Source organism: Aythya ferina, assembly GCF_964211825.1.
Source record: "Aythya ferina genome assembly, chromosome: 1".
In the NCBI taxonomy this organism is placed as follows: Eukaryota; Metazoa; Chordata; class Aves; order Anseriformes; family Anatidae; genus Aythya; species Aythya ferina.
Genome location: NC_140296.1, coordinates 184,587,057 through 184,608,300, shown reverse-complemented (window position 1 = coordinate 184,608,300; position 21,244 = coordinate 184,587,057). Strand labels below are relative to the sequence as shown.

At 33.7% G+C, this 21,244-nt stretch overlaps 1 long non-coding RNA gene across 1 annotated transcript in view; it reads left to right on the top strand.

Annotated features, from left to right (window-relative positions):
* Positions 1-20,880: 20,880 nt before the first annotated feature.
* LOC311430577 overlaps positions 20,881-21,244 on the top strand; it is a 30,563-nt gene continuing 30,199 nt past the window's right edge. The window contains exon 1 of the long non-coding RNA XR_014688881.1: positions 20,881-20,987. This is a non-coding gene — a long non-coding RNA (uncharacterized lncRNA). The remainder of the gene's footprint in view (positions 20,988-21,244) is intronic.

The following is a 21,244-nucleotide window of genomic DNA, read 5'->3' as shown; positions in this document are numbered from 1 at the left end:
ACAATCAATACATTATACAGCCATTATCATTTCCAGGCACTTACTGTTCATTGAAAATCCATTATCCATAAACGAGCATTCACCAGACAGCATGTAGCATTAGTTCACAACATAGTTCAAATTTATATCTGAGAAAATTATATCATAGCAAGTGGCTTTGACCCTGTCACCATTTCATCCTCACCTTCCTTATCTATAACCAGAAAAACCTTCTTGACTGCTCTTTTTTTTAAAAAAAAAAAAACATTCACACTTTTTTTTTTTTTTTACTTTTTTTTTTTTCTTCTCCGTATTTATTGTAAGCATAGAACAAACAGGTCATCTTCTATCATTCACAATATTACTGACTGCTCTTAGAGAACAGAAGTTATAATTCCTCTTCCATGCTAATTTGTTTGCTTTTCATTACACAACATGGACATAAATTACAAAGCAAATGTGATGTGATAAGGGTACCTAACTATTTGCACCTAACCTATCATAACCACTGATTCTAAACATGTATTTTCAGGGCTGAGAATAACTAATAAAATTGGAGAAGCTTATTAGTTCATTGGAGAAGCCTGATTAGTTCATGATGGAATTACTTTTGTAAAAATAAATGCTTGTCCTACTCAATATTCAGATAGTGAGAACAGCATTGAATCACCTGGAGGTAACAAACAAACAGGTATGTTTAAGAACAGGCCTGTCTTGTTTATCTAGTATTTTATGAAGAGGACAGAGTGTTATCTAACTGGGACAATTAAGTATCTTTATCTGACTGAGAGTTATTACAAACAGTTGCTTTTTTTTTTAGGATGAGAGAGAAGATATACATATTAATTTCAGCATTTACCATGCATATTAATTTCAGCATTTGCATCAATCAACAAACTAAGGGTTACTTGCATGCTTGATATTCTTTTCTCTACCTAATTTAAAATCCTTAATTTAATTCTTAAAAGCCTTAATTTAAAATCCTCTATAATACAACTATTCTTTAATTGTTCTACTGTCCTTAGCTACGCTATCTCTTCTACTATAACATTTACAAAAATGCAGTAATCTTGTATGCAGTTTTACAATATCTTGAACCGTAAATATTTGTGTTTGCATGTGTATAGAGCACACATGCGTATTTATGTTTAATGTGTAATTATATACTGTAAATATAAAATTACCCACATACAGATCCATGTCTAATCTCTAAATATAATCTCTAAATTTTATCTAGCTATATCGTTTATGAACTTATTAAGTTAAATTAATAAATCTTAGAAATACATCAATCTTATGTGTTAAGCCTTTACCAGTGAAACCTAAAAAGCTAGATTGCTAGATTTATTTATTTATTTATTTACTGGGGAGGAGGGGGGGCAAGACTTCATGTTATATTTATACTTCTTAGACTACTGCTTACTTCTTAAGGTACTGCTGACTGTTCCAGTCTGGAAAGGCCTTTGAATCAGAAAGCATCAGCAGTAGACAGATATGTGACAGTGCACTTGCAGTGTCCATACATTGACTGAGCACAAACACTTTTCAGATGAGAACAGATTGCAGAATCTGATCAAAAATGAAACCAAGAATCCCAGAAGAGTATCTGATCCTGGTCATAACAGTGAAATCCTCAGTCCCAAGTGATGTGCTCACAGTAGCACTCAGCCTGGAATCACACTGGCTTCAGAAATGGGTTTGTAGATATACAGGTATGAAAGAAAGTATGTGTTCTGAATTCTCCATACACAATTAGGTACACATTTTCCAGCAATAATACAGAATGAAGGAGAGGGGAAAAAAGGCAGTGTCCATCTGTGTGCAAGACTGTTAGTAGATGTATTTTATCAGATAGCATTTTAACACAAAATAAAAACCTCTCTTTAATGCTCAGAGACACATTCTATCTTATTTACTGTCTCTCTCAGTCTTACAGTCTTATCTGCATAGTGACCCAAATGAAACAAGGATGGTGAAAAGGTCTGATTAGTTCATGATGGAATTACTTTTCTAGGGGTTTAGACTTCATTTAGAGTATTTATAGCATTCTGCTGGGAGATTAAAAAGAAAATGTTTGCAGTAACATTATGCAATTGAAAGTTCAAGCTTCCACTTTTTTGAATGCTGTGAAAACAGTAGGCTTAACTTGGGATTTAAAAAAAAATAAATAAATAACGGACATGGCAACCACCATTTAATTGATTGTATGTTTTTGTACATAATTATTTGGAAGGGATCCCTGCCTCAATTCATGTAGTTTCTCAAAGTCCAATTAGTTTATGTGGAATTCTGTTTATTTCATCTAAACTATCAGAAGAAAGACAAAAAATAAATCACATCTTGATTCTTTGATCTGGATGATACAAAATATCATTTGTTCTGTTTTGAATATATACTTCTCCATGTGGCTGATCTCCAAACTGGAAAAATTTTGTCCACTGACAGGAATGCTTTTTATATCTTGAGACACTATTTAGCCTATGCTAAATACTCATGCTAAATTTATGTATTTATGTTGTTTAATTTTTGTCTGTCTGAGTACAAAGTTTTAAAGGACATAATTGGCAATATGATAACAGAAAATTAATCTTATATTCCCCAGGCACTGAAAAAAATGTACTTTAAAGAAATATTAACAGTATTCTTAATCTTGAGAATTTAAATTGATTTTGCACTGTCAAATAATGTGGGAAGTGCTGAAGAATGGAATATATGGTTATGGATTCTACTTACTTTTTAATATTTAACGTACAGTGCATTTTACAAGCTTTCTGCATGCATAATAACAACGCTATTTTCCCCTAAATGCAGAATATATTATAGTCTTTCCCCCCCCCTCTCTCTCACCCCTTCATTAATGTAAAACATTCTTCTAAGTAAGCATACGTTTTTTCTTGTGTAAAGTATTATGCATTTATCTGGAATCATAGAATCATATGTTGGTTTGGGTTGGAAGTGATCTTTACAGACCATCTAGTCCAATTTCTCAGTCTTGGCCAGAGACACCTTCCACTAGACAAGGTTGCTCAAAGCCTCATCCAACCTGGCGTTGAACACCTCCAGGGATGGGGTTGCTCATCTCTGAGCAACCTGTTCCAGAGCTTCCCTACTCATATCATGAAAAAATTCTTCCTTTTATCCAATCTTAGTCTACCCTTTCTCAGATTAAAACCATTGCCCCCTGTTCTGTCATTACAGGCACTAGTAAAAAGCCTTTCTCCAGCTTTCTTATAGGCCCCCTTTATATACTGAAAAACTGCAATAAGATATCCACAGAGCCAACTCTTCTCCAGGCTAAACAACTACAACTCTCATAACTTTCTGCACAGGAGAGGTATTCCAGTTCTCTAATCATTTTCATGGGCTTCCTCTGGACCCACTGTAACAGGTCCACGTCTTTCTTGTACTGGGGAAAACCAGGTTAGACTTCAGTAAATTTTATTGATCTCAGTATTTTGATTCTATGGTGTAGTCAGTGACATGATGTCATGGCATTACAGTAAAAAATAAATAAATAAATAATAAAAAGTGGACAAGTATCCAGCATCTGAATGGTCAGGAAAACTTTAGACGACCCTAGGGAAATTACCCTTACTTATTGTACAAAGACAGCCTGGTATATCTGAAATCACTTTATCACTTTTAAATTGTTACAGAATATTGAGGTAGATATAGGTGAGTTGAATTCATATTGTTGACAAAAGAAGCTTAATTTCTTCTTGCACATATACTTACAAATATACTCCCTGCACAGATGCAAACAGACTGAAGAAGATGATAGTTACTTATTGTGACCCAGTCAGTGTTCTACCTCCAGGATCTTTCACAAATTCCTTAGTTAGACAGAAACTACTCACAGCAGTCTACAGGTTACATTTTCGTATAAAAAGTGTGGTAGTGTTTCCTCTACCCGGTGCAGTTAATTGATCAAGGTTGTTAAATGAATGATTATTATTATGAGACTGGATACCATATAAGTAACAAAATGTAAATAAATGAAAAAAAAAATAAAAATTAACAAAAGAAATAAAAAAGAAACAAAATGAAAGTAAGGCATATTTAGAAAGACAGAACAATATTTCAGCAAATGTAGCAGACTAAGAAATGAGAAACTTATGAAACTACTGACTTAGCCTCCGGAGAGTCCTTCTTGTGTCAGACTGCTTTGTGACTGGTGAGCCATGTAACCTTACAGTATTTCTTTCACTGTTCTGTAGTTCTGTAAAAATGGAAATAATGAGTCCATTCTGTCTATTCAGATGTTGATACTGGTGTGGCGCAGGGTTTGTCCAATAACATTATTTAATAGTTTGTCTAAAAATATATGGCTAAAGATACAGTTCCTAAAGTATATACAGTGACATTAATTATTAATGATCATCCTCCTCAGTATTTCTCAGAAAGGAAAAATGTCAGAAGTTCCGTATAGCCTCAGAGAAATAAGTAGTTAAGGCATATGCCTTGAAAAACACCTTCTGAGAGGAGATAAGTTAAAACAGCACAGGTTCCAGGGATTCTGATTTAAGCTTTCCTTGCCATAAGGCATTCACTGCTATGTGGTGAAGGCACAGAGCACTTACAAAAACAAGACAGATGACCTCTGGGTGGATAAGAATAATCCCATGTAAGTCTGTATTGCACTGAATAACACTTATCTACAGTATTAAAATGCTGATTTAAGTTTGCTGTTCTGGAATTGTCCCTCTGTATAAAATTTGCTTTCAGTTCTTATGTACCTTTTATAATGATGTCAAGTTTGATTTCCTGCCTCATATTCATGATTTCAGGTTTCATTATAGGAATTCAGTTTCTGCTCTATTGAATAATCAGAGAAAAGATAGGCTAAGTTTAAAAAAAATAAATAAAAATCTGTGGAAGAGAATAAAAAGATATGTATGTCAAACTAACAAATTCTGAAGTGTAGACATTGGGAAGACTGATGAAAAAAATTCATAAATACTCAGTATTTAATAGTAATGACTAGATCTCTGAGCCTGAGGACCGTGACTGGATGAGCAGTGACAGATATGTGGTCACCAAAATTGTACAGAAATAGTTGTATCAGCTCAACATTCATACGTCCATGGGTCCTGACACAGGGTACTGAAGGAGTAAACAGAAGTTATATCTGGACCCCCCTCAACAATTTACCAAAGGTTGTGGGAGTATGGCCAGGACCCTGCTGACAGGAAGCTAGCCAACATTATCTTACTCTACGAAACAAACATGAGAGAAGACCCAGGAAACTACAGACCTCACCTTTTAACCTCGTAGCTTGGAAAAGTTATGGAGAAGATTATCCTGGGTGCAGCTGAAAGGTGCAGCTGAAAGGCATTTAAAGAACAACACTATAATCAGGCATAATCAACATGGGTTCACAAAGGGAAAGTCCTGCTTTAGCAATCTGATCTCCTATGATAAGGTCATCCACTTGCATGGATGGAGGGACATAATCTTTCTGTATTTTAGTAAGGTCTTTCATACCGTCCCTCATGGCATCTTTCTGGATGAACTGTCCAACTGTGAGATAAACATGTTCATGCTATGGTGGGTCATGAACTGGCTGAACAGCAGAACTCAAAGAGTAGTAGTGAATGGGGCTGCATCTAGCTGCATATATACATATATATATACATGTACACATGGTTGTTTTCAATTATTCTTTATCTACCTAATTTGAATATATGTTCAGAAAAACATTGTTTTTCAGATTTAACATGCCTGAAAATATTTTTCCTACTGCTTCAGTAGACATTCTTAAACTATTAAAATTCAAATCAAAATAACAATCAAAATTCTCAGCATGATAACACTTTTTACAGTGTTCAAATTAATATTCTGAGATAAATTACTTGAAGAATAAAAGAATTATTTTTCACAGAGTAGCTTTAACAATAAAAAATTGTTCAGAATAAAATATATTTTTATCTGCTTCTCTGAATTTAGGATGACTTACTGGCACCAGCTTCCTGTTGATCTATTTGATCTTGGAAATTGAGGGAACGACTTAAAAAAAAAAAAAGATCCTACTCTTTTCTAACCTCTTCTGGTTCCACTGTGCTTGAAGAAATTTGACTTTTATTTTTTCTAAATCAAGTGTAGCTACATTCTTTAGACTATAAATTCTTTATTTCTTGATCTAATAATAATGGGATTGGTCATATATTTATTAAAGCTGAGAACGTATCCATGAGAACATATTTGTCATTAATTATAAGTGCTGAGTACACATCCAGAACTGGTTGATTCAGTCCAATTAGGAATTTGCTTTATCTGATGTCAGTAAACTTTTACTCAAAGCAATCACTATTAATAGTCAGCTCTATTGATATTTTTTTCACTTTCCAGCCAGCCTGCACTAATGAAGTATGCTGGGACATGAAGTATTTAGAATGGTAAAAATATACTTAGGAGGGACTACTGAGGTATATTTTCTTGTTAACATATGTGATTACTGAAATATTTAATTTGTCTTCCATTGTTTGGACTAGCTTCACAAATATTCAGTCTAGTTTAAGATCTTAGTTCTTTTCCTCAGAGCATTTGATGAACTGGCTCTCACTTTCTTGATATCTACAAACACGAGACAAGAATATTGCTTCTCTAGTAGGGTAGGACTGCAGTAAAATTAAATGAACCTGTTCAGTGAACAAGACTTAGGAGTCACTTTGAGACTATGAAAAATGAAGGATGGACCATTTGAAATGTCGTTGTTTTCTGCTCATTGACAAAAATGTATTTATTCATGAGATTACAGGACAATTCAGGTTGGAAGGGACCTCCGGAGATCACCTAGTCCAACCCCCTGCTCAACAGGGTCACCCAGAGCCTATTACACAGGACAGCAGCCAGGCAGGTTTTGAATATCTCCACAGAAGGATAGTATCTCCACAACATCTCCGGGCAGCCTGTTCCAGTGCTCTGTCACCCAAACCATAAAGAAGTTCTTCCTTATATGGTGATGAAACCTCCTGTGGTTCCATTTATACCCATTACCCTTCATCCTACCACTGAGAAGAGCGGCCACCACTGAGAACAGTTTGGTTCCATTCACTTTATATTGTCCCCCCAGGTATTTGTAGAGGTTGATAAGATGCCCTCTCAATCTCCACTTCTCTAGCCTAAACAGGCTGAGATCATTTAGTCTTTCATCATAAGACAGATGTTCCAATACCTTAATAATTTTCATGGCTCTACACTGGACCCCCTCTATGCTCCTCTTGTACTGAGGAGCCCAGAACTGTACACAATATTCCAGGTGTGGCCTCACCAAAGCTAAGTAGAGGGTGAGTATCACCTCTCTTGACTGGCTGTCCACACTACTCCTGATGCAGGCTAGGATCCCATTAATCTTCTTGGCCACAAGGTCACACTGATGACTCATGGTTAACTTATCCAGCGCAATCCCAAGGTTCCTTTCTGCAGAGCTGTTCTCCAGTAGATCAGCCTCCAACCTCTACTGGTACCAGAGATTGTTCCTCCCCAAGTGCAGGGCCTTGCACTTTGACCTTGTTGAGGATCATGAGGTTCGTCTCCATCCAATTCTCCAGCCTGTCTAGGTCCCTCTGAATGATCACACAGGCGTCTGGTGTGTCAGCCACTCCGCCAAGCTTTGTACTGTTTGCAGACTTGCTGAGGGTACACTCTGTCCCTTCATCCAGGTTACTGATGAATAAGTTGAGTAGCACTGGACCCCTAGGAGACACCACTAGCCACAGGCCTCCAACTAGACTCAGCACTGTTGAGCACAATTTTCTGACCTCTGCCATCCAGCCAGTTCTCGATCCACCACACTGTCCATTCCTGGATCCCACAATTTCAGAGCTTGCCCAGGAGGATGTTATGGGAGACAGTGTTGAAAGCCTTGCTGAAATCAAGGTAGACAACATCCACTGTTCTCCCCTCATCCATCTAGCCAGTCATCTCATTGTAGAAGGCTATCAGATTGGTTACAGATGACTTCCCCTTGATGAATCTGTGTTGACTGCTGAATACAGTCAACTGAATGTGCTTACAGAGCTAACAGAGCTGTTTCCTATGACTCTGTGTACATATACATATATGTATATATACATATATACCTATATATAAAACTATAAATTATATCTGTGAATATATTCACTGGAGAAAAATTAATAATATTACCATTCAGTTATACTTCTATGTTTGAGATAAGTTACCAGATTCTATTTGATTTTACAAAAGGTAAAGCTAGTGCCAACTCCAAAGCCTAAGACATTTCAAGTTTATTTTGGCCTCATAATTTGTTTTTGGAAATGTATCAGTATATGAATATATATTTATGTCTATATAACTTGTTTCATAATATTATTCAACAAACAATAATTTTACATTTATTATCTAGCAATTTATATGAAAATAATGTAGATTCCCAACTTAGATGTGCACTTTATTGTCATTGAAAGTATGAAAGGTTCTGTGCTATGTGACAGAATAGCATATATGACAGTAATTTATTTTGGAATTTTTCTGTAAAATTTCCATCCAGCCATTCCACAGTAGTGGCTGCACCAGGCTGGAAGAAAGTACTTAAAATGTGCCTTGGGAAGAAATTTTTAACAGGTAAAAAACTTTTTGCTTTAGAAAACTAGATACCAAGTCATACATTTAGTTGTAGGACTTTAACATATTTCTTACTCTAAGAGGCATATCCAGTAAAATAGGACACTAAGACTGAATCATTGAAAAAAAAAGTATTTTGGAGACCATTTGAAAAGTTAAATTAGCTTTTCAGAAAATACAATCTGCTTCTCTAGATAAACTGATCTCAGCAACATTGTTTCATTGTTTTCAGGAAGATTTCCTTGTGAGCAAGATTATTATTCTCATGAGTGTGTTTATTTGGAATAACTAAAAAAAAAAAAAAAAGTAAAACCAAAACAACAAAACAAAAACAAAATACACACACAAACTGAAAACAAACAAACAAGCCAAAACCAACAAACCAACCAAAAATAAAACAAACTTTTTTCATTGTAATAAAAATAAATATCAGTACTGGAAAATTAATCAGAAATTATTTGAACATTGGAATACTAGTTTCTCTCAGTAGACCAATTGGGATCAGATTAGGATGTTTCTCATTTCCTGTTTCTTCTTTCTTTAGCTTATCAAATCCATAATAACAAACCTTCCAACATTCCACACTAAAAAAACAGTTCAGAGAAAATGGCTACCCTGAGAAAGATCAAGTACAAATACAAGGATTTCTGTTTCCCTATCTGCCAGTAGGGATATTAACTACAGCCATACCAGAGATGCTAGCAAAACATTCAGGTCTGTTCCTTCTATTAGCAGCCTCTACTTATGGTAGGAATGGTTTACTTTTAATAAAATCTCCTCTGAAGAAAATATATTTCCATTATATTATTGATTCAATTTAATTAAAAAAAAAAAAAAAAACAAAAAAAAAAACAAAAAACCTTTCTTTATACCTTTTAATCATGTCTGTATGTATAGATGAATAGATGGGATCTCTTTTTGGAAATATATTTTTCCTGAATATATTCAGGTGAATTAAGGCTTTTTAAATATTCCAGAGAAACAGCATCTTCTTGGAAGATGCTTGAAAACAGACATTTCCAATTTTATTATGAACAAATGCTTTCATATAATTTATTCCCATAAAATTATAATAATTATAAAATATAATTTTAATTCCCATAAAATATTCTAGATATTTCCTAGATATTTTGTCACTTTTGATTATTTATTTTTATTTATTATTTGAATTCTCTGGTAAATTTGACCATATAGTCTTCACAAAGTTTGTTATTATACTGTAAAACATGCGTCATAACTTTAATTGCCATAAAATAGCATTTGCTAATGCACAGTATTTGTATATGGGTGGGGCAAATAATTCTGCAATGAAAATGTAGTTCCAAAACCCCCAGGTTTTAGAACAATGCATATAGTTTTCTGCCAGCAGTAAATCTGTAAAATCTTCTTTTAAGATCAGAACGCATGTAATTTTATCTATTTTTTCTCAGACATTCTAAGTTTTTCTTTATTGAGGACTATTGATTTATTATTTTTATTATTTTCTGTATTTTTTTCTTTAACATTTTGTTTTAAGTCAACAATCAGTACTAATATATAATTGGATTCCCAAATGTATCTCAGTCCACTTTGCTAATATTCTGTCAGGACACAGGACACCTGAACAAAGAGAGGTTGGATAACAGAGAAGACTGAACAAAATAAAAGCTAACTGTATTCTTTAAAATGAGATTAAACTTTACTTCTCTGCCTACTGAAATTTAGTTTATCTGTTTCACTAGTGGAAGAAAAAAAATATGTGCAGACACTATGTAGCCTACTTGCAAGTCTGATGAACTATTTTTTTTAATGTCTGAGTTTTTTACTCAGTATTTTCATCTAGTTGCTTTCATATAGTTGCTTTTTATTCACTGTAGTTTGTCCTGGAAGAAAATCAAAATAAGAGCAGCTATTCTTCCCTCTTCATTCTCAGATGACGCTGTGAACAGCAAAAAGCCTTTACTGCAATTCTTTAGAAATATAATGGATAATTGTCAGGCTCTACATATAATCTTATTGGAATGTTATGAAAACTTTTGTTCCATCCTGAGATAATTTTAGAGGGGTTATTCAAGTGGCCAGATACAACGTAGATATTCTCAGCTAGGTTATCTCTCATAGCTGTTTTCAGGAGGAGAACTGAAGTGAATGCATAGGCATGCTGTAATTAATAATTATCTGGAATAAAGGTTTGTAATTGCAAGCTCCTCAAATTCAATTAATAATAATAATAATTATAGTAGTAGTAGTAGTAATAGTAATAGTAATAGTAATAGTAATAGTAAGAAATTATAGAAGCTTTGTAAAATGTTTTGTACTTTAGCTATAGAATATGAAGTATATACATTATATAGGCCGAAAAATGTAGCCAAACACTGATTCCTATACAACAATTTTCTTGACATTTTGTGATATTCAAACAAGCAGTACTATCTTGATTTATATACTTTGGGTTTCAAGCCTCAAGGAAAAGTCTGTAGTAAACAACACTAATTACTTTCCTTTCACATACCAGCACAGCTTGCTTTTTTGAGAAGCCTGCAGTGTAGGAATAAATGAATCTTTGTCCTTCATGAAGACAATAAAGAATCACAGAATCATAGAATCACAGAATCAGGGACACTTACCACTAGACCAGGTTACTCAAACCCCCTCCAACCTGGCCTTTAACATTTCCAGGGACAGTGTATCCACAGCTTCTCTGTTCTGGTACCTCACCACCCTCTCAGTGAAGAATGATCTGGAGCCTTCTCTTCTGGCAGGGGAAAAAAAAAAAAAAAAAAAAAAAAAAAAAAAAAAAAAAATTCTTCGCTCCTCTGAAATAAAATCTTTTAACATCGTTCTGTCATTTTATCCTCACAAACTGGTTCCATTATTGCATATAGATGTTTTGATCCTATCTTTCATGAATTCATTTCCTGTTTTCTTTTGACTTTCTTAGTGTTATTCTGTTTTTCTCCACTAACATCAAGCCCAAAGGGTCTACCAGGGGTGCTGAATTTGATGCTGAACACTTATGCAGGTTGAGGGCTTCCCACAAGTCTGCAAAGCAATCTTTTAATCATCGTTCTCATGGTAGGCATTCATACTTGAATTACTGTAGAAATATCCAATGGTGAATAAAAGCTGAAGCCTCTTTGACCAACAGAGCAGCAAGATGAGGGACAAAGGTGCAGAAATTGATTTTTGACCTTTTGACAATGTCTAGCAAGAAGCTTTTAACAAAGAGATCTCCAGCATCATCATAGCCATCCACCCTGAAGATCTAGTCTTTAAATTTACTGTACTGGGGGAAAAAAGAATAAAAAATAAAAATCCCAGGAAGGAGATAAAATGAAGCAACCTGCCTTTCAACCAGATATTGGAGATATTGGATCTTCCACAATGCCCATTTCTGGTAGAAAAGAAATTCATAAAAATCTGGTAGAAAAGATATATCATGGCATGGAAAGAACAGATTTCACCTCTTCTCTTTCTGTCATATACTGTAGGTAAATTCTCAACATCGCAAATAACTCATATTCTGTTTTCTGGTAGGTATTTAGACTTTAAAGAAAAAAAAAAAAAGCAAAATCAGATTTTAAACAAAGTTTAAAGTGAAGATTGAAGCATAAAATATCAGAAATAGCCAATTTTCAGGTCACGCCCCCCCCCCCAAAAAAAACCAAAAAAATACAAAACAAAACAAAACAAAAAAACTTGTTTTCTATTTTGATAAAGGACTGAATCTCATTTTGCTGTTATGCTCTAAAATAGTGATAATATGCTCTAAAATAGTGATAATAAATAGGCTTACAGTCTCTAATAATCAATCAGGCAAAACTTTTTATTTGGCCTGCAGACTACTAAAATCTGCAAAGTGCAGATTTTAAAATCTGCAAATCAGATATACTTGCTGCTTATGAATTCACAAATTACACCCATGATAAAAGGAAGATTCGAACGGCAGATTCCAAGGTGGTTAAAAAAAAAAAAAAAAAAAAAAAAGTACTGCACAATGCAGTCTTAACTATACCTTTGTTGTTATTGCTGTATAAGATCAATATAAATGCATTTTTTTTCAGTAACTTCAGTGATTTTTTAGTGTTTATTTGATATAAATAGTTCAAGTCTTACATGAATCCCTATATTTCAGGATATTAGAAAATATAGCTCAGTTAAATGAGGTTCTGTCTGAAGTTCCCAAAGGCATTTTCTGCAGAAGCTTTCACTTATCCAGGAGTATCACCACTGATAAGCATCATGACTTTGTCTTTAGTGTAAACATAACACTCCATAACAGACATTAGAAGGTCCCAATTTAATAGCCCAGTTTAAAAAAAAAAAAAAAAAGTCTTCAATAAAATGCTGGCAGTACCATATTCACCCTTATAATTCTTGAGACAGTCTTAGACGTTTTGGAAAACACTGACCACCTAGATTCTCTCTGCAGCTTTCACGAGATAGGCAAAAATGTGAATTTACTGATCATCTTCTGCTTGGACAGTTACAAGAAGTTTGTAACCCTTAGCAACTATTGTAGCTTCATGTTATCAGGGAATGTAACACAGGCTACCATCAACTCAGGTATATGTATACAGCACAGTACTATGAAAGGGTGTTATGCCCAGCCCTGAGAACAGGATAACTTAGAAGATCAGCATTCCTACTATGCACCTGGTCAAGAGCCAAAGATACAGTAGAGATCACTGAGAAGTAAGAAATGACAGCAATGCCACAGGCATCCCATCACATCACTGGAAGATGGATTAGACATGAAACTGCCTGCTAAAGTGGCCAGCAACTTTTATAGTCTCAGCTGGCCTGTTTCACAGCAAGATATATGGTTGACCTGAGGCCAACTCATTAGCTTTGTCCTGTTGCCATTCTATGAAATAGCCATGATGTGGGAGCATGTATCCTAGAGGTGTTTCACAGGACACATGTGATTCAATGGCACATATTTGCTATGCTACTGGTACTGTATTGTAGTTAATATTATCTGCCTTAGGAAAAAAATCTTTAAACACAACTGCTCTATGATAATGCATCAAGAGCAGGGAATTATGTACTTTGTTTTTACTGCTGTATAGACATGGTCTTTAGTAGTATATGTTATAATTCTGGCTTTTGCTTTGTTTTGTTTTGTTTCTAGTGTAGGTTTTTTGATTGTTTGTTTGGGGGTTAGGTAAATTAAAAGATACATTAATATAGATAAGAATATTACTCTGGGACAAGAAATTTCCATTTCCTCTGATAGCATAGAGGAAACTATGCTGCCGAACACTGAGTCTGAAAAGCCAATAGATCAAAATGTTTAAGCTAAGTTTGCCCATGCAACTTAAATTCAGCTTGTTATCAATTTCCATGGTTCTTTCCAATTAAAAAACTATACACTTTTATCTCATAAAACTTATGCCTTATCTCAAAATGATTGACACCTACAGAAAAAGCACAGAAAGAGCAACTGCATAATATTTTGTTTTGTTTTCTTAGAACCATGCTATTTAAAAATTGCTCTTATAATAGAATTATTCACTTATATATATATATATATATATATATATATGTATCACTATATTTTCTGAATGGTCAGTAATGAATCTATCCATCACCTGTGGTATGAGGTGGTGTTATTAAACCTAATGAAGCATAGAGACATTACTGTAACTAATATTGGTTATTCAATTTAAGATGCCTCTGATATGAGGACTAATATTTTAGAGGACTCATGATTTTGCATTTTTTTCTCTTACAATACTCAACATTTTATAATTCAGTAAAAGAATACGCTTTCATTGAACACACATGAAAAAATAGTACACTTGCAGATGCCCAGATTGTAAAAAAAAAAAAATCATCGTCATCATCATCATAAAATGGACAGGGTCAGAAATTATTTTATGATTACTGGGAGCATTAAAATGTTGAAGTCATCAGATTCTTCTTCAACAGAAGAGTTTTCTTTTGTTGATGATTTTTATTGTCCATACTTCCTTGCATTTTATGTTAAGAATCAGATTCATTGCCTGTCCTATATAGCTTTGTTCAGCCCTAACTGTACTTAGTTCTGTGGAATGAATGAGGCACAGATTCCATAAAGAAAGGAATGAGTTTAGAAATTAGAAATTTCTACACAGGACCTATATATGAGGCATATTGTAAGTGCTTGATTTACAACATCAAAACAGTTTTAATGTGAGCATACCTTTCAAGCTATTTAAAAACAGAAATGTGAATTCTCTCCACAAAAATACCATTGTACAACACCATGTTGATTTCCCTCTGGTTCGTCATTCAAGTTCCTTAAGTATGTCACAGAAATAACTAAATAATTAGTAGATGTAACAGATGAAAATGAATATATTCCTTTCTTTGGGGCTAGACAGTAAAGGATGAAAGAGACAGTGGAGAATTTCCCACTTGCTGCCTTAAAAAAAAAATAAATAAATAAAATAAAATTCTGTATATCCTGAGCTCTATTCTTACAGACTCTTACATCCTTCTTCCCCTACAACTGATACATGTTAGATCCTGAAGCACACACATTGATGATGAATCAAAACTCCCTGTAAAACAAATTTAATCTCACTTCAAGTGAGAGTCTGAGTACAGTCATTCTCACCTTATAAACAGGTGAAAACATCCCATCATCAGAAGTATTAGGCCACCTTGGAGTAGAGGGGTTCATGATAATGCTGACAATAAATGTTAATCCTGATATTTTTATCTATCTGATAAAATAGTGATAAACTGATTTACTGGAAACTACATACAGATAAGAAAATAAATCAATAATTAACCTTCTGTAATAGTTTCTCTTTTATACCTTGTTAAATACCTTCTAACCATGATAAGAAGCCTAGATCAGGTGAATTCATCAATGCCTTTAATTTTCAGTTCTAATATAATGTAAGACCTGCATTCTGCTTCTTTACACTAATGCACAGATACTTTTTCCTGTTGTAAAACTCTTTCATATTTATTTGTTCATTTTAACTGTTCTTATTGTATAGATTTACAAATTTTGCAGACTGCATCACTGAAACATATTTTTTACTTTGAATTTTCCTGTAGAAAATCTGCTGCCACCACAAGAAAATGTTTTAAGGAATTATAAATTGAATGCAATATATATAAATATATATATATATATATATATAAGATTTTTTTTCATGTCTTTTGACTGAAAAACACATTTTGTGCATACACATATAAGCACATATGTGCACACACACAGAGTATACCAAAAAAAGGTACAGAAAATATACCTTTATACTCCTTTAACTCTATTTTTGTTGTTGTTGTCATACCTTTATAGACACATCTTTGCCAGATGAGTTCCTTCTGACCTCTCTTCTATTAGTTTCAGGATGCCCTTCAATGTATCATTCACTTACATTTTCTCTACGGCAGTATGTCTAGAGACATCCTGGCCAGTTCGTGATTTTCACTAATCAAAACTGAAGACCCACTCATTTTTGCTTACTTTCAGATTTACAAAATTTGACACTAGTGACATTGTAACAAAATGAGTTTTTAAATGTTCTTTCGGATATCTTATGATGAGAAAAGATGACATAAATACAGCTGATGGGTCAGGAATCGAACAAACAGAAATTTTGTATATGAGATCTCAAATTAAAATATGAATAATGGCAAAAGCTATACTGATCAGAACAAAGAATTAAATTAAATTAAAGAATTAATTAAAGAATTCTGTGAATGTTGAGTACAATATTTGCCTTTATTTTCATTTATTCTTAGAGTATATTTGACATACTTTTGTTGCCAGTGTCATGAATGAAGTTTTTGAGAAGCAAAAAAACATTGTATGCCCTGAAAAACAAACTTAATATGTTATAAAGATATATTTTCCACAGAAATGTGTTTGTTTGTTTGTTTTTCCTATGCTATACGTTAGTTAGCAGTAGCAGAGACTATCATCTAGGTTCGTTCCCTGTGTTTAGAGATAATATGTTTTTCATATACAGCATTTTTAAACAAAATACATTCATAGACTGCTCTTCTCTGTTCCTCATGATTTGTCCTTTTCTCCCACATGACTTCTTAGTTCCATTTCTGAATTTCTGAAGCTCCATTTCTAGAACCTCCAATAAGAATTTCTCAACCTTCAAGAAGCAGAATCCAATTGCATCTGATGTAGTCTTCAGCTTCCTGCATTAACTATTAACTCCCACAATCTTAAGAAACCTGAAATCTGCAGTGTCAATCCCAGAACTTGGATTAAACATACGTCTGTTTCCAACAATAGAATGCAAGACAGAACTTTAATGAATTATTATTTATATTTAAGGTAATACCTAGGCTTTTGTCTTACATTTCTCTTATTAGCTTTTGAGTGAAATAAATAAATAAATAAAATCATTAGAAGTTGTTCCATAAAACAAATTGGCAGATTATTTTAACATGGAGATTGCAGTATGAAAGATTCATCCTATGGAAAACTAAAATAAAATCCATAAGACATGGTTTAAAATTACGCATTCAATCTGCCTTTAGCCTATTGTCTACTGCTATTTGAAGAGTAACATATAAGTGTTACTCCATGTGTACCAATTTGCAGTTTTTCTCTAAATCATTGTGTTATACAATATTCATGATGGTTCAAAGCACTCTTCTGGTAAGTCTCCAAGCATAAGAGTGCTATATATTTTTATACAAAAGAAAACTGGGTTGGTATTCGTTCTCTGAAATATGCAAATGACAAAGCATTGTGGACCACTTGTCTGTATGGTCATCCAGTGATGACCACTAGTTTTCCAAGTTCTGCATTCAAGGAAAACAGTATGCACACATGGAAATTATGCAACCTTCTATAGCAAACACAAAAGATGGATTAGAAAAATGGAACATTCATTTAGTACTTTTAACATTTAGAAAGAGACTGCTCCTTAGAGTCATGCCAATAGAAAGGGAAATTAGTAGAAGTAATCAGCTTGCACAGACAACTTCAAAATCTGTGAAAGATTTATTGGGGAAAGGAAGACATAATTCATACCATACATTGGTACTGATTGGCAAAATAAATAAATAAATAAATAAATCTAGAAATTAACATATGTTAGAATATTCAGGAGACTGGTTGACTATGTATTATTTCTTTTAGATGCATAGAAGTTATTTTGTGATTGACAAAAAACGTTTCTTTCTGACACAATCTATCAATTCCTAAATCAAAACAGTTAACCATTTTTATTGTATATGGACATTCTCCTAGTTTTTGTACTAGATAAGAAGAAGATACAAAAGATACAATGATACTCTCTTGGTCTCATTTATAAGAAACTTCATAAGTACGGTCAGAATTATTCTGATCAGTTTAAGTAGACAGTTAATAAGACTCATTCATTTAAACTGTATGTGACAGTGCAGTAGCAGTACAGTTACTTTGCAAAGGACATTCTCCAATCAACAACTGAGCAACTGAGTAACTCTCAGGTTCTCTTAGGTTCTCTTCTGATAGCTTCTGATTGGTTCTCTTCTTTTAAATAAATTATTTTATTGGTTCCAAATGTGTTCAGCTTTCAACCAAAAACACTTTTCACAGGATTTCACAGGATGCCAGGCAAAAGAACAAAGAAACAAACAAACCAAGAAAGAAAACATTATGTAGGAGCACAATAAAAATAGATGCATATGGCTTTAAGTTTCTGCCTGAGATCTCCTGGGGTCTTCATTTCATCTCTTATTCAAGTAGTAGAGATGTAGAGTTCTCTTCTAAAGCCTGGTCTTTCTCTCTCTCTGTCTCTCTTTTGTTTTGTTTTGTTTTGTTTTGTTTTGAGAGAGAGAGAGAGAGAAGAAACTACCATAAGACTAAGCAAGAACAATGCGCTCTAAATTTATGGGAGTCATTTTACTCACCGGGAAAATCCCATTAAGTTATATAGGTTTAGAACTTCCATACATAAAATAAAAATACCACTTAATGGATCTTACATATTATAAGAAATTTCCTACCTTAAATATGTCATTGTTAAGCATCTGATATTCATGTAATCTGAAATAATTTAATCAATTATAACCGTGAAGCATATACAACAATTTGTGAGATCTGTGATGGTATTCTTTCTTTTACACAGAAACTTTTATGATTCTTTTCTTCATATTGTATTCTCATTTTATAGTAGCATAACTTAGAACTGAACCTATTGCATTCTGCTGCAATTTAAGGACAAAATAGTTAGAAAAATATACAGTTTCTGACCAATATAAGACAATATAATGTCTGTTATTATTGGTTAATGGAAGTAAGAAATGGCTGGAAAACCTTTCAAAATAATTTTTTTAAAGGATAGTGGTTCTGAAATGGAGAATACAAATAAATGTGTGGAGAAAGAAATGAATCCAGGGCATGCTTTATTTCATGGCTGCATAGTTTGCTCTAGAAAGTACTTATTACAGCCAACATGGACTTCATCATCTCACTATTCATTAAAACAAAATACAGCTTTGCTTCTAGCTTTCCTTGCTATAACCTAGAAAGCATGAGCAGCACCTGTACCTGCAGGAAGGTAGAAGAGCGTAACCAAATGTCTACCTGAGACAGAAAAAAAGTCTTAAATTATATCTCTGAGAACTGTGAATTTCTCCTTATATCCCAGCCGTGACTTTATGGAATCGGTGATTTCATATCTACAGAATATGTCATTTTTTTCCTAATATAATGGAATACAAGATTTTATTCTAACCAGACACCCAGCATTTTCTTTTCTTTTCTTCTTTTTTTTTTTTTTTTTTTTTTTCTTTTTCCCTTTTTTCTTTTTCTGCCCATTTGGGAGCCTCTGCTTAGCTGTTTCTTACTCTGCAAATTCCCCAGAAGGGGAAGTTAATCAAATTTCATGGATGATTACTGTGCTGTTTTATAGTATATTTCTCTTTTGCCTGGTTCTATTAACATTATGTTTAAAAAAAAAAAAAAAAAAAAAAAAAAAAGCTAACTGATGCTTCTAGCAAATTTCAGTTTTCCCACCCATACGATGCATACAATGTCAAAGATTTTCTCCACTCTTAAATGCCTGAAAGAATATGATAGTTACTGCATATCACTCAGGAAGCTTTATTACTTACTACCAAGAGAAAAAGTCCTGAACTCACAGTGATCTGGGACTCTGACATAGCTCACTGAAGAACTTGCAGCCTGGTGTAAAGTTATCATCAGCTCCATCACTGACCATGAAGCTATCCTGCCCTCAGATAAAGATCAAATCCCCACAAGCTCTGTGAACAGTGATTTTAAATAATTACTATTGTACAGAAATTACTATATTCCCCCTACATGACACAGAAGAAAATCTGTTAAGATATTAAAATGTCCTACAATTCTTGATTAAAAATAAAATTATTATTGTTATTTTCCCCTCCCCTCCCCTCTCATTACTGCATGAACAAAATTTCTGACTTCTCCTCAGATCTTTCCAAATATTTTGCACATTGGAATATGCAGGTATTTGTCAATTTTAATTTTCTTGCACCCTCCTATACATCTGAATAGTTAGAACAAATTCATCGGTAGAGGGCATTTTGGACAATTCATTCTGTGAATACCAATGTGACCATGTGTCTACACCTTACCACTGTATTACCATTGTAAGAATGAGGTTTGGCTCTGACCTAAACTCCTGATTAATTCTATATAATTTATTAGGTTATGCAGAGAAACATTTTTTTCTTTTAGTTTAACTACTTTTATCTTTGTTGATAATTTATTTTGAATTTGTTTAACTTTCTTTAATGTTTATTTTTTTCAAACAGGTATTTGTAGTGAGCATTTAAATTACATGTTAGAATCACATATATAGACAGCAGAGCATTCAAATTCAGTCAATGGATCTTAAAATTTGTGTCAAAGATAAATAAAACCTGCTTTGTACCTTTAAACAGTGCTACACAATATGCTAGTAGATTGAAGATTCAGAGCCTTTGGCCCATATAATTTTATTCTACTTCTCTCCACAGGAGCATTGGTAAGGCTGATGTTTCAAAGTACTGTAAAGAAAAACAATGATGTAATTCAAACCACTAGATATCAAACAGTTCAAATTAGCTCTTTTTCCCAGCAGTGGGGTGCATGCTTTTCTTTCTGCCTATCTCATCTTCTATGGAAGAATGGTTTTCATGAGAATTCAGGCAGATTATACATAACAAATAGGACTGCTATCCACAGAAATTTTGCAAAACACTTTCACTCAGAAAATAAAAACATTGAGCACAACATATAAATAAAATACATGAAGGAAAACTTCCAAAACCATATTTATTCTTCAGCTGAAAAGTGGCAGAGAGTTGAGAACTGTCACAACTGTTTTCTATTTAGTGAAAAAGAGTTGTGCTGAAAGTTCTGTGGAAATTCCCCTAATGGGCCACCTCTTGAGGGCTTGCAATGAATCCTACCCTTGCTGCCATCCATCGATGTGAAGCACAATGAATCTACAGAATAAAACATGGTAAGCAAAAGCCATTTACCTTTTCAAACAAACATGATCTCACTTCATATTCTAGAACCTTCCTTATACTCCATGGCAGTGCAAAACCTATCAAAGCTCTGCTATTTTGGCTTCCCATGTCTGCAGCAAATGCCTAAAAGTGAGATTCTGCAGAATAGAAACTCCTCATGCTCAACTGCAGCAATGTAGTTTCAGCTTAGAAGGAAAATCTTTTAATGTGGCTATGGGATAGCCACATGAGGGCATATCTCAAGTAC